Source organism: Pyxicephalus adspersus, chromosome Z, assembly GCF_032062135.1.
Source record: "Pyxicephalus adspersus chromosome Z, UCB_Pads_2.0, whole genome shotgun sequence".
Lineage (NCBI taxonomy): Eukaryota > Metazoa > Chordata > Amphibia > Anura > Pyxicephalidae > Pyxicephalus > Pyxicephalus adspersus.
In genome coordinates this window covers 76,856,473-76,871,772 of record NC_092871.1, presented here as the reverse complement: position 1 = coordinate 76,871,772, position 15,300 = coordinate 76,856,473, and the positions used below count along the sequence as shown (strand labels likewise).

Genomic DNA, 15,300 nt, shown 5'->3' with positions numbered 1-15,300 from the left:
TACAACATACAGTTTAGGAGATATGAAGGTTTGTACACAGTGATTTCTATCCGAGTTGCTGCTGATGACGTCTTTGTACACGCCCGCTCGGGCAGATACATTTTAGAAGCAGCTTTTTTTTAATAGAAATCCCAGCTTGTGCTATTAGATATGGGGTGGGGCTGCCTGTGTGCCACTCCCATCAAGGCTGAGCTGTGTGCTGAATTCTCCGCCCACCTCTCACTGCCAGCAATCCTCTGGATGACAGCTGAGCACACAGCAGCCTCACTGAGATCCGTGCAGAGCATTAGAGCTGAGGATGGGAAGTAGGCAGGGGAGGCACGGCAGCCGGGCGGAGCAACCGGCTAAAACTTTTTGGGGAGAACTATGGCTGCAAGTGACAGTAGTACAGCTACAGCTGACAATTTTGCAGAACAATCTCTGCTTCATCAGATCAAGGTACTCAGAAAGTTGATTAGGGGAGAGCGGGCATAGCAGTTATCGTTATGTAAGTGCTGGAACTTTATATGGCACCACATCAAAGACCCGGGGCTGCATTTATGGCATGACATCCCAAAGATTTTGGTCTTGTAATTCTTAGTCACCTGGCTCCATGATAGGCATAATTGACCAAATTTAAATTTAGTAAACTTTCTTCTAGGATTCAATTTAAGACCAGAAAATCTTCTTAAAGGAAAGGTGATACATTACCATGCAGGGGACACCAAAACTTTCTCTGCCCAGCATTTTTGTCATGAAATGTACATGCAATAAGCATCTGATAGCCACTATGTCATCCATCTTATTCTACAAACTTGTGGTAGCCTACCAAAGCTTAAAATTATTCAGAAGTCTACATGCCAACGGTAAGGGACCAAACGAATTTGACGCTATAACTTTGCATTTCCCAAGACCAAACTCGTCCATAAGGGAAACCATTTTTAAAGCTTGCAAGGATCTGATTACCTGCCCTATCCCTCCCCTGCCCTACCCCTTCGCAGGGGTGTGCCCGCCCCACAAAACCTCTGTCTGTGTCATGTCATACCAGAACCTATCCACTCTCCCACCAAAGGCCCAATAGGCTGGTTGTATTCAGAGAGACAACCTGCCCACTGCCTGGAGCCTGCGATCAGTTTGGAGGACATGGTCCGTGGCTCTGGCCAGTGTGCCCCCCCCCCGGGGGTCCTCCTGACTCAGTGGGGGGGGCAGACCCCCAAAGACTTCCCACCCGTGCCCGCCCCACTACAACCCTGCCCTTCCAAGGTCCCCCCCCTTTTTTCTCACTCTTCTATATCTATATCTATATATTTTCTATCTTTTCCTATAAGGAAATGGGAATTGGTGCACATAAATATCACCACAATATACTTTTTATAAAAACTTTACATTTCTGTATTTTATTTTTGATACAAAACACACTGTATAAAAACATACAAACACTTAAAAAAAAAAATTTTTCTCCTTTTAGAGTACAATATTTTTTACATATAGTTTATCCTTTGATGCTTTTTTTCTTTTTTGTTGAATTTATTTGCACTCATACAGGTACTCAGGGTGGATATATACGGCCACGGACTTATGACCTGGGAGTCTATTAGCCTATTTTCATGGGTGGCCTTCTGTCTTTTTTACATTGAAATCGATGGACATTTGCCTACATTGTTTGTACATTTTATAACACATTTTTATAAATAATTGTTTAAAAAGTTAGAATGTAAACTTTTTTTGTAAAATTTAAAAAAATTATTGAAACCAAATATTATTCAGGGAGCAACAAGGGTTGCTATCCTGTTTTTGATGGACAGTCCATATATGTCTGGATAAATGGAAACTCCAGAATACCAGTAAAAACATAAAATGGTAAACATTTTCCAGTAAAGACAATTTAATTTTGATGATTCTTGGTCATGACAGAAAAGGATCAGTGAGGCTGCAAATGCCAAATTCCTGGCATCACCAATTTTGCTGATCTACATTTTGGTCAATCCCAGCCAGACAATACACACAGAAAAGGAAAAGAATAGATTTTCAGCTGACTTATTTATTCCTTTTAATGCTGAAGTACAGTGCAAAGATAGTCTAAGCAACCCTGGGGATGGGTCCACAACTGCCTGGGTTAAAGGAAGTGGAAAGAATGATGCCAGGCCTTTTGAACCACAGAACACTGGCAACATCTAGGAGTAGAAAACAAACACGGTCTCCCTCAGTCCTGGATCAGGTCTCATGCTGCCTGTCAGCCATCTCATCATGGATGTCTGACCGATTCCTGGATCTCAACCTGGATAAAACAGAACTCATCATCATCCCCCCCTCAAATTCCAAATCTCCCCCTGACATACCGTTTCCCCTATAATAAGGCACTGTCTTATATTTTTTGAACAAGACTTCTCTAGAGCTGCCCCAACTCTCTGGAATGGTCTTCCTCATCCTATTCGGCTTGCTCCTACTTTCTGCTCATTTAAAAGAGTCTGCCCATCTTCTTCCCATTACTTCATATCTCCTCTCCTATTATGTGTTACCTTCTCCACCTACTAGATTGTAAGCTCTTCGGGGCAGGTTCCTCTCCTCCTCCTGTGTCGCTGTCTGTATTCGTCTGTCATTTGCAAGCCCTATTTAATGTACAGTGCTGCGTAATATGTTGGCGCTATATAAATTGTTTTTTATTTAGAAATAATAAGATTAAAACACCAATAACATCAACTAACAACTAAAGCTGCTTTATTTTTTCTATTAATTGGTCTTTTATTTTTTAATGTTTTCAGCTTTAAATACAAATCCTTCCTGTAACAGCCAGGCTTGGTCACCATACCAGTTGCCGATCCTGATGGTCAGTGGGGAGCTCAGCTTTTTATCATGTAAGAACCAATAATGAGGTTTGGGATTTGGGAATGGTATGTTTTTACAGGAATAGTTGAGGTGGAAATATGATTCCTCTGTTTAAATATCTGTATCTGCTAAATGTTTTACCATTTGGTTTTCATTACGCGTAATCTCATTTTATGTATTTTTTCATGTGCTCAGTTTGCAATGTCTGGATTTGTGACAAGTCCGCTTGCCTATGCAAAACAAAAGACTTGCATTCTAAATTGTAAATGTCCGCTTGTGTTTGGAAAAATCAAGTTTACTTTCTGATTTAAAATGATTTGCTTTGTCTAAACCTGGAAATTGCAACCCAAGTCAGACACTCGCTGGCATGTCAGCCAGCACTTACCTTAAACATTGTCTCCCAGCTCCTGACAGTGCAGAACTGTGTCATTTAACCTAGAAAATTCTGTTTCTATTTATTATTATTATGAATTCACCCATTCATGTTGATTGTCCCCTAAGGTGAACGACTGTGATTGACTCTGGTGTAGATCTAGCATGTCTACAGCTATCCCCCCCGTTGTTGTTCACCAATCTGTTCTGGCAGATTGATGAATGACTGAGCAGGGATAACTGCTGTACTTTCCGACGGAAGAGTACACAACGGTTTGCCACTTGCTTGTTCTCCCCCCTTCCCTATTCATAGAACTCAACAGTGCTGTGTGTAGTGCAGTCACTGAAAACAATCAATGTGTTTCTTGAAAGCTGCAAAATCTTATTAGGTGGAAAAACCCTTTGTAAGGACATACATGAGACTGGATTTACCATTTACACCCTTAGAAATATTAACCATTAATTTCACTTGACATAAGCTGACATAATTTTCCCATTCTGCCCTCAGCTATTATTTTTGAGATTTTTTTTTTACTAGTAATATTGTTTGTTTTAAAATTTTATTTTGTTAATTTTCAGTGTTGCATTACAAAACAAATGAGCAAAACTGAAGACAAAAACAGGTATTGTTTTCATTTGCAAATACTTTTGTCTTGCTTTGTACCATGAATATAATTGTGACGTCATTTTAAATGGGTCAAAATATAGAAAAATACTTTTTCTTAAAACTAATATGTCAAAGTAAACAAAACTGTTTTGTATTTCAAGGTTTTTTTAACAACATATTTGGGGGAAAACTGAGTCACATAACAACAAAAAATTCCAACAGTAAAAGAGTTGAAGTTATAAACATTCACGCATCATACAAAATCCAGGCTATAACAACAGAGACTTCTTTGTTTTCAACAAAAATAAAATAAGTTTTAAACCAAATATTGTATCACATCAGTATTCCATTATTATGACATACAATGGTCTTTGTAAATGCAACATAAAGAACTTTTACAATATTTCCTGTTATAAGTGGGCAGCATGGTGGCTCAGAGGTTATCCTTCTGGCCTTTGCAGCGCTGGGTCCCAGGTTCAAATCTCAGCCAGGACACTATCTGCATGGAGTTTGCAGGTTCTCCCCGTGTCTGTGTGGGTTTCCTCCCCGTACTCCGGTTTCCTCCCACATCCCAAAAACATGCAGTTAGGTTAATTAGCTTCCCTTTGAGGGACAGTTAATGAAATGACTATCAACTTTGAACAGCGCTGCGTAATATGTTGGTGCTATAAAAATAACCTAAGTTAAGGTATGGAGTTTAAATCAAGGGGAAAAAAAAGGGTGAGGGGAGGAGTCATTAAGTTACTCATGCATTATCTAGTCTAAAAGATAAGAGATCCCACTCAACACACAGAACTGTTTTTAATATGTTTATATGTATTTTTGTCGATAGTGTACCTAGGAAATAAATTCCTAAAACAATATTTTACAAAGGTAGCCTAGTTTCCTCCACAAAAAAACAACATATGCATTACTTTTTGTGTTATCCTAAATAATGACAAAAATATTTCTAAATAAACAGGACATAGTTGTAATGTAAAAATAGCTATGGTCCATAAAGCATTACGGTAAGAGAGCTGAAGAGGTTAATAAAAATTTGATGATTTTGGTTGTATTTTATATTCTGATAATTTACTGTGATGCGTTGCTGCCATCAAGTGGTTATGTTTAGGAATTGCAATTCTCTCAAACCAGTGGAGCCCTGTTGCCCTTTGCCATTTACTGTGGTGTTCTTGGCCCCCAACACTGCAGGCAATAGTCTGTGTTTTCCTTACCTAATTTAATTGGATGAAAGAAAAAAATCTTTTTAAAGGCTTCTAGCAGTTCAGTGTTTGTTTGTTTTTTACCTATTATACAGCGATACATTATATGTTGGTGCTTTATAAAAAAACAACAAGAAAAAAAATATTTATGTCTGGGAGAATCAAATTTGCATCACATCCCCAATGTATCTAGATAAATGCAATATTGTTTCATGTGAGACTTTTAGGCTTAGTCTACACGGACTGTTTCCCCAGCGTTTAACCTGAGGCTTTTAAAGCCCATGTTTGAAGTCCCCATGCATTCCAATGGGCTAATCTACATAGACGTTTTTCAGCTTTTTCCAGCATTTAAAAAAAAGTTTTAAAACGTTAGAATAAGTGCATAAAAACGCTTATAAACGCAGTAGGAACGTTTACATGCCTTTTTACAAAACGTCCATGTAGACCCAGCCTAAGTGCATAAAAACGCTTATAAACGCAGTAGGAACGTTTACATGCCTTTTTACAAAACGTCCATGTAGACCCAGCCTTAAGGAGCTTGCCAATAAACAATCACAGTATTATAAAAGCATTTCTTTCATACTACTTTATTAAGTTATACTTAGATTTTAAAAACACAAGAAAAAAAACTAATATAAAAAATATTTCCACTATGCTTTACATGTACATACATTTGTCAATTCCATATCTAACATTTGCCACACTAGCGTCCCTGACGCGTTTCACCCAAAGTCTTCTTTAGAGGGACATAACATGGTGACTGCATCAGTCTCATCTATATGAACAAGATAAATATATAAAGTTTCACCTTATTGACATAAACCAATTGGCTGTTGTCGTTGCTTTTATAATACTGTTTGTTTTTTGGCAAGCACCTTAAAAGTCTCACATGAAACAATATTGCATTTAGCTTTATAAAAAAAAAGATAACAATAATAGTTTTTAATTCTATGCTAATTCATTCCGTTTTGTCACCCCCTTTTTTAATTTTTTAATAGTATTTTATAAAGGATCTTGCTGAGTTAAAAAAAATCAAATGCTCAAATGTGACCCAAGTATTTCTATAGGAGGCTCAGAAGAGCCAATGCAGAGCAGCCTCCTCTCTATATCTTCCTTCTGAAGCATGTCAAACCTTTAATTTTATTTTTCATAACTAATTTCTGTAAGAGATTGTCTTTATGTAAATATCTGAGCAAAATATTTTACAATGCATAAGCATTTCATAGTTTTATCCTTCTAAATAGGCTGCAAGTATCAAAGTATTCCTGTATTATTCCAGTATTTTTCTATGGAAATAAACATGGGAGATTGTGTTTGTAATATAGCAATGCTGAATGTTGATTTTTCTCTAAAATCAATGCAGCATTTTGTGCATTTAATAATACTGTGATGATTTATTTTAACAATAGCACAAACTGGACTATGTAGTTCACCAGTAACCTCTTCTATACTGATGGGAGTGTTTTAAGCCTTTCAATATTTTTTTTCTCTTCTGTACCTGCTCTGTCTAACAATAGCTGTACATACGTGTGTCTCGTGGATTGCAGACAATCAGGGGTAATTAATAATTAATGCATACTGGAAAGATACACCAGAAATAACAGCAGGTTGGGATCTACTGTGCCAGGGTGGTCAGACACATCCCAAAGTTACTGCAAGTTTCCAGCAACTTCACATGATGTCACAGACCCCAGAAGAACCAAACCACCTCCAGGACATGTAAGACCCCAGAGTTTCTCTACAGCTATATTCTCTTTATTTTTCTGCTACCAATTCCTATGATTTATTCTTTACTGTAACTATGTCTGACGCAGTGAAATTAATAATACCTGAGCCATTCTAAAGCAGAAATAAACACTGCCTTATACTGCTCCTATCTAGAACAAAAATCTAAATCGATTATACATTTACCTGATACAAAATGATTATCACAATTTTTAATTTACCCCTATTAAGTAATTTATTACCTGTACCACATTCCAAAATAACACATTGAAAAGATAAATAAACATCTATAATTCCAAAAGGGTAATACAGTTACAGGTACTTTCAACAGACACTAAAGATTTAAAAGCATATTTATTGAAATGTATTCATAAAAAAGAGAGTATAGACAACTTTTCCTATTTACAACATAAAAACAACAACATGTATCAATAACATTGGTCACAAGAGAGCCAAGTTTTTTTACCAAACTTACCAACTTTTCCTTTTCTTTAGATGAATTTATTCTATCTACTGTTCTGTCACACTCTTCCTGAGGAAGCAGACTAGTACTGTGAAAGGCACCGAGAGTGGTAGTTTTCCAAATGTAACTCTTTGATGCGTGAAAGACACATATGTTCCTTCTTTAGCTAATATATGATAGTAACAGTATGTTTGGTACAAAATTTGGCTCTCTTGTGACCAATGTTGTTGATACATGCTGTTGTTTTTATGTTGTAAATAAGAAAAGGGGTCTATACTCTCTTTTTTTATGAATATATTTCAATAAATATGCTTTTTAATATTTTGTGTCTGTTGGTAGTACCTTAAAAATCCCACTATATAGAGGGTTTATAGAGTAGGTTTTTTGTTGAATTTGTATGTAAGTTGGAACATGTACATTATTTTAATAAATACAATTAGGACAGATGTTTGTCTCAACATATTATTAGGCTGCGTGGTGTCAGTTACTGTATAAAATCCTCACTGTGAGGTAATCACAAACAAAGCAAATAAAAACTTTATGGAATCTAGACATTTATTACCTTCTGCAGCAAGCTGTGCTTTGATATGCAAAAAGAAACAAGTGCAGAGTTTGTCCTGGTCATTAAAGAGTTACAAGAAGCTGCAGAAAGAGCTCACCCCCTAGGATCACCCAAACCTCAGCTGTGTTTAGCAAAAGATTTGTACTGCAAGTCATGCAAACTGACCCCTTCAAGCCTTCTTTCTGCACACAGCAAGCAGGGATGCCCAATTCATATCTAGTAGCCATCTGTATTTTAAATGTCCTTAACCTAGGGACCACCTTTATTACCCTTTTGGCATTATGGGTATTTATTTATCTTTTCATTATACAAAATGATTACCTAAAGCAGGGAAAGTTTTATCTGTGAGCAAAAAGGGTCCAGCCGAGAGAGGCAGCCCATCTAGACACAACTGTAAAAAAACAGTTTTGTATTGTAATTAGGTAAAAAAATATACTTTTCATCACATCTCCTTGTTAAAAAGTTGAATATTCTTGTCTATCAAATTTATCATATGATTTTTATTAAAATATATTCATTAAAATCTCTTTTATGGACATTCTATTATTAGTGTATGCCTAGCTTAGGGTCATATTTTGAATTTGATGATGAAATGTATTTACAAGGACAGACAAGATAGACATATCAATATAGGAATGTGCATAAAGAAAGTTCTTATCAATATATTTTATTAAAAGCCATGTATCTGTGGGACGAAGTGAAGAAAAGGAGGAAGGGAAAGCCAGGCTTTTGAAGGGCAACCAGAGTTAAATTTAAAAACACAAAATTTTATTGTTCCAACCACATCTTTTAAAAGATTAAGAGCTAAGACTCTGTAAATGAATCCTGGGCTAACATATAACCACTGGTTTCGCAAAAAAATAGCAATATGGTATAGTATCATACTAGGTTAGCGATGGCAGTATGGTGTCCCACCCGACGTGTTTCGCCCGTACCGGGCTTCCTCAGGGGTAAGGGGAGACTTAGTATTATTGCTGGGGCTTTTTACCACATTAAGAGCCTTGTGATACCGAATTCCTACTTGTAAATGATTTGATAGTGAGACCGATATCAATTTGGACGTGCTGCTGGTGTTTCCAGATGTCTGAATGGAGTGAACGGTGTGACAGAAGCTTGTAATGTTTATTCCAGGACTTTCATATGCACAATGGTTATGACATCTCTGTGTTAGTAAAAGTAAATGACAGCAGGGGAAGATAAAGTGTTGTCTTCTCATATGGAGTATTTTAGTTGTGGTATGGGGGTGAGCTGCAGGCAGCTGTCCAAAAGCCGTCCAAACTAACAAACTACTATTTTATTAAAAGTGTAAGAATAAATTATTTTAGTTTTGGTTAAAGAAGAGTTGGGTTAGAGTTTGTATTGCCATCTGGGGGGACTGACTCAATATACACTATACTAGTGACCACTCTCAGGAAATTAGGGGAAATGGAGTTGTCTTCTCAGAAATAGGCAAGGTAAAATCACCCAGAATGCCCCCTAATCATCTACATTGATCAACATTGTCTTCAAAGGGGTTTGAAAAATAGAGCTGTTTTTCTATTATTCTTTCTTGTTTGCAGAATATTTGTCCTATGCTGTTCCCCTTTTGAATTTCGGTTTATATGGTCATTGCAGCAGGTTTTGGTTTGTTATAACATCCAGTCATGTTACATAGGTAAAATTCTAGGGAGAATTCGGATTACTGAAGTCTGTAATTGGGAGCCTATGTTTTCTGCAATCCGTTTACATGTACATAGTCCAAATTTTACAATTTTTTTTAACTTTTGGTACCAGATGAAGTTGAACAAAACAACCTTTTTTTCATTTATTCTAGCTTTATTCAAACCGCTGCTAAGTTATCTTTTGTCCTCTGTGTCCTGATGAGAACATTTTGTCATTGAGATAGGACAGGAAGTAAGAGGAACTTTCCCTATAGTGAGAAGAATCCTTGTCACCAAATCATTTGAATCCATTTTAAGATATCCCCTCACCTTTCTTACATAGCAATTCAAAAATGAAGGATTTAAACATACATATATATATATATATATATATATTTATATAAATATATATATATATATATATATATATATATATATATATATATATATATATAAATATATATATATTTATATATATATATTCAGTCTTAACTAAAATTCCATCAGTAACAAAATTTGGCATATAAGTCATTTCATGTTCCAAGATGTTTATATGTACATAACTCTTGGTTGTACATGGTAGCCACACATTATGAGTGACGCATTTTGTGGCATCACAAATCACTTCTTCAGATCAGATCCCTATTCTTTCCTAAACTAGAAAAAGATATATGATTTGCCACTTTAATACTTGTTTGTCCTGCAGTAAGTGTTTTCAGGTTGATGCAAGTCAAGTGGAATCACTTTATTAGCTAGCTTTTATTGCTCTATAAACCTTATACAAGTATAAAATTAAGTAGGGTTCAATAAATGGTTTGGGTTCCTACTTGTGACACATCACATAGATGTTATTAATTCTAGTGACCTACTTGCAGATTATTTTTTTTCTAGACAAAAAGTGTTTGTTGCTGGCTGTGAAACAGGAGCCTGGAGCCTCTGAATCCATTATTAAACATCTGGATGTTGTTTCCTAGACACACATAGTTTAGTAGTTGAATAGCTATTGTATATAACTCTTGTATACAGGCAAAGGCTGGACAGGTGTATATGGAAATAGTATAATCCCTTCTTTGTGCTAGGGCTTTGTACTAACTCTTTCTTTTTATTATACCACACAGAGATGAGCAGTGGGGATCCACGCCTCCCGTTCCTACACAATGCAGGTAAAACAAAACTTACCGAGTCCTAAAAGCCAAACTTCAAGTACAGAATACATGACCAATATACCTGTATAAGGTTATGAAGTGTGTTACTTAACAAAAGTTTGTATTCTGGCCTGTTGATTCATTTATCCCTCTCCAAGGCTGGAGAAAATACATTTTTTTCAGTGAAATTGGTTGAAATGGATTTTGTCATTTGATACTTGCTAGCAAATGTTTTGATAGCTGGACCAGGTTTGCTGGATCACCCAGGTTCACTGATGAAAGTGTATTTTCTCCAGTCTTGGAGAGCTTTAATAAACAAGGCCCAATGTATCCAAGGTCTTAGATGTCTCTGCAAGGTATTCTGCACTTGTGAAATGCAGTTTGGTCAGGACTGGTCAGAAATTAAGTCTAGACCAGGGGTGGGCAAATTTTGACTCAGGGGCCACAATATAAAAGAAAAAATTTGACAGAGGGGCCGGGTCGATGGGACAGTGAGAGGGTTTATGTCATCATGACGTCGCTGAACGTGATGTCATGATGGCTTAACCCTGGCCACTCTCCAATCGCAGGCTCAGCTCCAGGGGACGTATTCCAGAGCCAGAGCCACGGAACACCCAAAGGGCCGGAAAAACATACCTATTGGGCCATATATGGCCCGCAGGTCGTAGTTTGCCCATGCCTGGTCTAGACTATAACGTAGCTGCAGCACACTGGTGAGGTCATTGGTCCATTTCACTGTAATCCTGAAAGCTCACAATGTTAGACTGACTGCACTGTGCATCACAAGGCTGCCAATGTTTTTCGCTGCAATTCTCTTTCTAAAACTTGCTGTTCAAGGGATTATTGCACTCCAGCTCTCAAGACAAGTTCAGGTCATTTAGTAAATGTATGTAAAAAATATTTTTTTGTAAAGAATCCAAAAACTTGATTTAATTTGATTTTGTCTACATTGAGTTTACCTGGCAAATACTGATTATGAAAAAAGAAAGAAAAGAAAACAAAAAAAACTAAAATTCGTTTAGCCATTTCTGCCACCTAGTGGCCGAATATTCAAAGAGCATAGCAGTCACAATAGCAAATGCTGTATCTTCTAATGATTTAAGGGAGGAATTTAGGTCGAACTTCCAAGGGAATATTTTATAAATACAGCCCCTAGAGATCTCCACTCCCGGCCTCTGAATGGAAATAAAACAGACCAATGAGTCACTCTGCTCCCTTATTTAATGTACAAGGCTGCGTAATATGTTGGTGCTATATAAATTCTGTCTAATAACACAGGTCAACATGTTATTTTCATCAGATATAATTTTATAAATTTTATTTTTTGATGCAGATTTCAAATCTGTGTTCAGTTTTTCTCTAGCATGTCTAGTTTTTGTGATGCAGCTAAATATATATTGTGTGAAATCCGTTATAAATAGCCTTAACATATTACAACATTTAACAATAGTTTTCTTTTTTTAAGGTTAGAGAGCGCACTAACTGCGAATGATTTCATTTGTCATCATGTCTAGAAATTGCCTTAATGATCCAGACAGTTTCTGTTACGTGTGTGGTTCATTAACGACGTAAGCACAACATCGCCAAATTACCACAGAAGTAAAAAAGATAAACAAATTATATTTTGGCTGTCCACTTGGTGACCAGGATAAATCTTGGGCTCCACATGTCATCTGTACCAGTTGTTCCAATGGACTGCGGCTAAATCGGCGTAAAGCAGCAATGCCATTTGCAATCTCGATGGTGTGCAGAGAACCGCGAGACCATCTAATCGACTACTATTTTTGCTGTGTCAACAAAAGTGGATTCTCAGGTAAAACTAAGCACATAATCTTATATCCCAGCCTCGATTCTGCAATTAGGCCTGTTCTCCATGATGATTCATTGCCAGTTCAGGTACCGCCACATCATGGATTTGCTTCTGTAGAAGGTGATGAGGATTGATCTGCTTGGTTCATACCAAAAACTGGGTTGTCGCATGTCATTAAAAAAACATTGCACTCATGCACTCACATCTAGAATTCTTCCCGGAAAATCTTGGTATGGTGAGTGATGAACAAGGAGAATGTTTTCACCAGGACATTCAGTTAATGGAGCACCGCTGCCAAGGTTTCTGGAATGAAAGTATGATGGTTGACTACTACTGGATGCTATACGGCGACAATCCAGACAAAGAGTACACAAGAAAGTCATACTCTAAGCATTTCTGGAGAAATAATAGTACTGACACTGTTTAGTAGATCTATACCACAGTGTGCCTTATTTTACTTTACAATAAAGATGTATTAACATTCACTTCAATGGTGCTTACGTAGGAAAAACTGAAAACAGATCTGAAATCTGCTCCAAAAACTGATTTGGAAAAGTTTGCTGTAGTTTCTGATGATTATCAAAACTAAATTTTAGTTGACCCATGAATAGCAAATAATAATTCTATAAGCATGCCTCTTGCACCACAGTGCACCTAAAGGGCTCTTTGTGCTACTTCTCCATTCCTTTGTTTGTGCTCTGCTGTACAGGGACTACAAAAGGTTGATACCAAACCATATTGATATGTGCAGAGAAACAGGACTTTAACAGCAAATATAAAACACTTAAAACATTTTATTGGTACATCATATTAAAAAGTAAAGTAGGAGACATTGATTTTTGCAGTGCCCCAGATTGGGAACCACTGTGTCCCTATATTACAATATACAGACATACAACCCACTTCTTCATAAAAGTATCAACATAAATACAGAGTTGAAACATAGTAAATCTCACAAAACGTGCCAGTGTATCATCGACATGTTTCATGGTATAATACCACTTCTTCAGGATGAAGCTTAATGAGACTAGTAAATATAATGATACAACATAAATCAAATTCTAGTATCACTTCCCAAGCACCAGGTTCACACAGTAAGGAGTACAGAAGGGCGATGAGTGCCAGTAAACAGGAAGCAGCAACCAAATAGTAGGACCAGAAGCCAGGAAGCGTTCAAGTCTGCCTGAGATAGATGAAACAATCCTCCATAAGATGTCCAGTGAGTTCTGCTCTGTTAGAAGCAGCTTCTTCCGTTTCTCTGCACATATCAATTTGGTCTATATTTGGGAGGTGGCATGTGGGCATTTAATGCAATATATTGAATGTTCGCCAACCAGTGAATCCTTTATTTATTTGATACCAAACCATACTGTTTTAACAACTTCCCCACTGTCAAGTTAAACTCAAAACTGCCCCCAAAAAAAATCCATTTACGTTTAATCCGCAGAGCAGTTGGTCAGTCCAAAGGTTTCTTTTATCAGGTCCCGCATCGTCCCTGTATCTGTCTTCGGGCCAGTGCGCTAGGCGTTCTTCTCCTCTTCTTCCAGGTTCTTCTTCATTTGTCACCAGATGCAGACTCCAGATCGGGTGACATAGTTTAGGAAAAAAACTTGCCGATCTCACTGCGCATACGTGAGATCAGCAATTTTTCCCATTTCCGAAAAGGCTTCTTCTGTGCTCAGGCGTGCACAGAAGGAGCACCCAAGAGCCTGCCGGGATGCATGACATAGGTATCCCAGGAGGCTTTGTGCTCCCATTCATTAAGGGCTGGTCCTGCACCCTTACCTTAAAAAAAGGTTGCACTTAAAAAAATACAAACAATTTCTACTTTATATAAAAATTTAGGTACGGTTTAAGCCCCCTTTCCTTAGCACCCAAATGTTTTACATTTTTTTAAGCGGACAGATAGAACTTTCTTTCCATGGCATATATTGTATAGTTTTTACTCTGAAAGTTTTGAAGTATTTAAAATCTGACTTTTCTCTATTTGCATATGTGAATGTGGTTAGTTGTGGTATATAAGATTGAATACAATTACTGCCATTCAAACATCTGCCTAGAAGATTCCCAATATGAATTGCTTGAGCCAATGTCTGATTCCTTGTTTTATAAATGGAGCCCAATTTATTCAACCTATATATATATATATATATATACACATCTACTTTTTTTTAACAATGTTTGGATCTTCTAATGACACTAGTGCCAATGTAAGACAAGTACCAGGGGAGCCCAATCATCTGTCCTTGCTGTCAAAAATCCCAAAAAACCAACATATATGTAGTGCCACTTTTGCAAAGGTTTTTAAAGCTTTACTCCCATCTCTGGTGCACTTCTTGGGAATATATTGCTTGAGGATCAACAGCCAGTAACATGAATCAGATATTTACAGAGATGTTTTTGTGTACATAAAATAATTATTACAATGCCATTTCTGTTTTTACTTTTTATATATTTATTTAAACCCATACCCATTGTAAGTCCCCATTTTGTACAAGCATTTTGCAAGCATTTAACCTTTAATTACTGAGTTTTTGTTTGCCCTATTGTTCTGAGAAAGAACTGCTCTTTTACCTGTGGTGTGATCTTTTGCAGCCATTGCCTAAATGTGAGTAATAATAACACTGGTCAACAAACATTTTTTTGCCAAATAGATGAAAGTCATTTTAGGTTATGTTTGATGCACAGATTTCAAATAAGGTATTGGTTTTGTTAGATTGGCTCTAGTTTTTGAAATAATGACCTCAATATTAACTTCATAGAAAACTAATGAAACATGAAAATTAAGCTATATTAATACTTATTGTCAATTTATTGTATATTCAGTATATTTACAGAACTCATCAAAAAAAAGTCACTGAAAAACTCAGTTTGTATGATTTCCTTTTTTTGTTGATGATCAGGATAATCACGTTGAAGGCTCCAGCAGTAGTCTGCCATCATGTGTCTATCCCATCTGCCCCGATACC

At 36.8% G+C, this 15,300-nt stretch overlaps 1 protein-coding gene across 1 annotated transcript in view; it reads left to right on the top strand.

The window, feature by feature from the left end:
* The first annotated feature begins 10,496 nt into the window (after nt 1–10,496).
* LOC140343335 (actin-associated protein FAM107A-like) overlaps nt 10,497–15,300 on the top strand; it is a 13,997-nt gene continuing 9,193 nt past the window's right edge. Inside the window, exon 1 of the mRNA XM_072429975.1 lies at nt 10,497–10,539. The gene's annotated coding sequence lies outside the window, so the exon portion shown is untranslated. The remainder of the gene's footprint in view (nt 10,540–15,300) is intronic.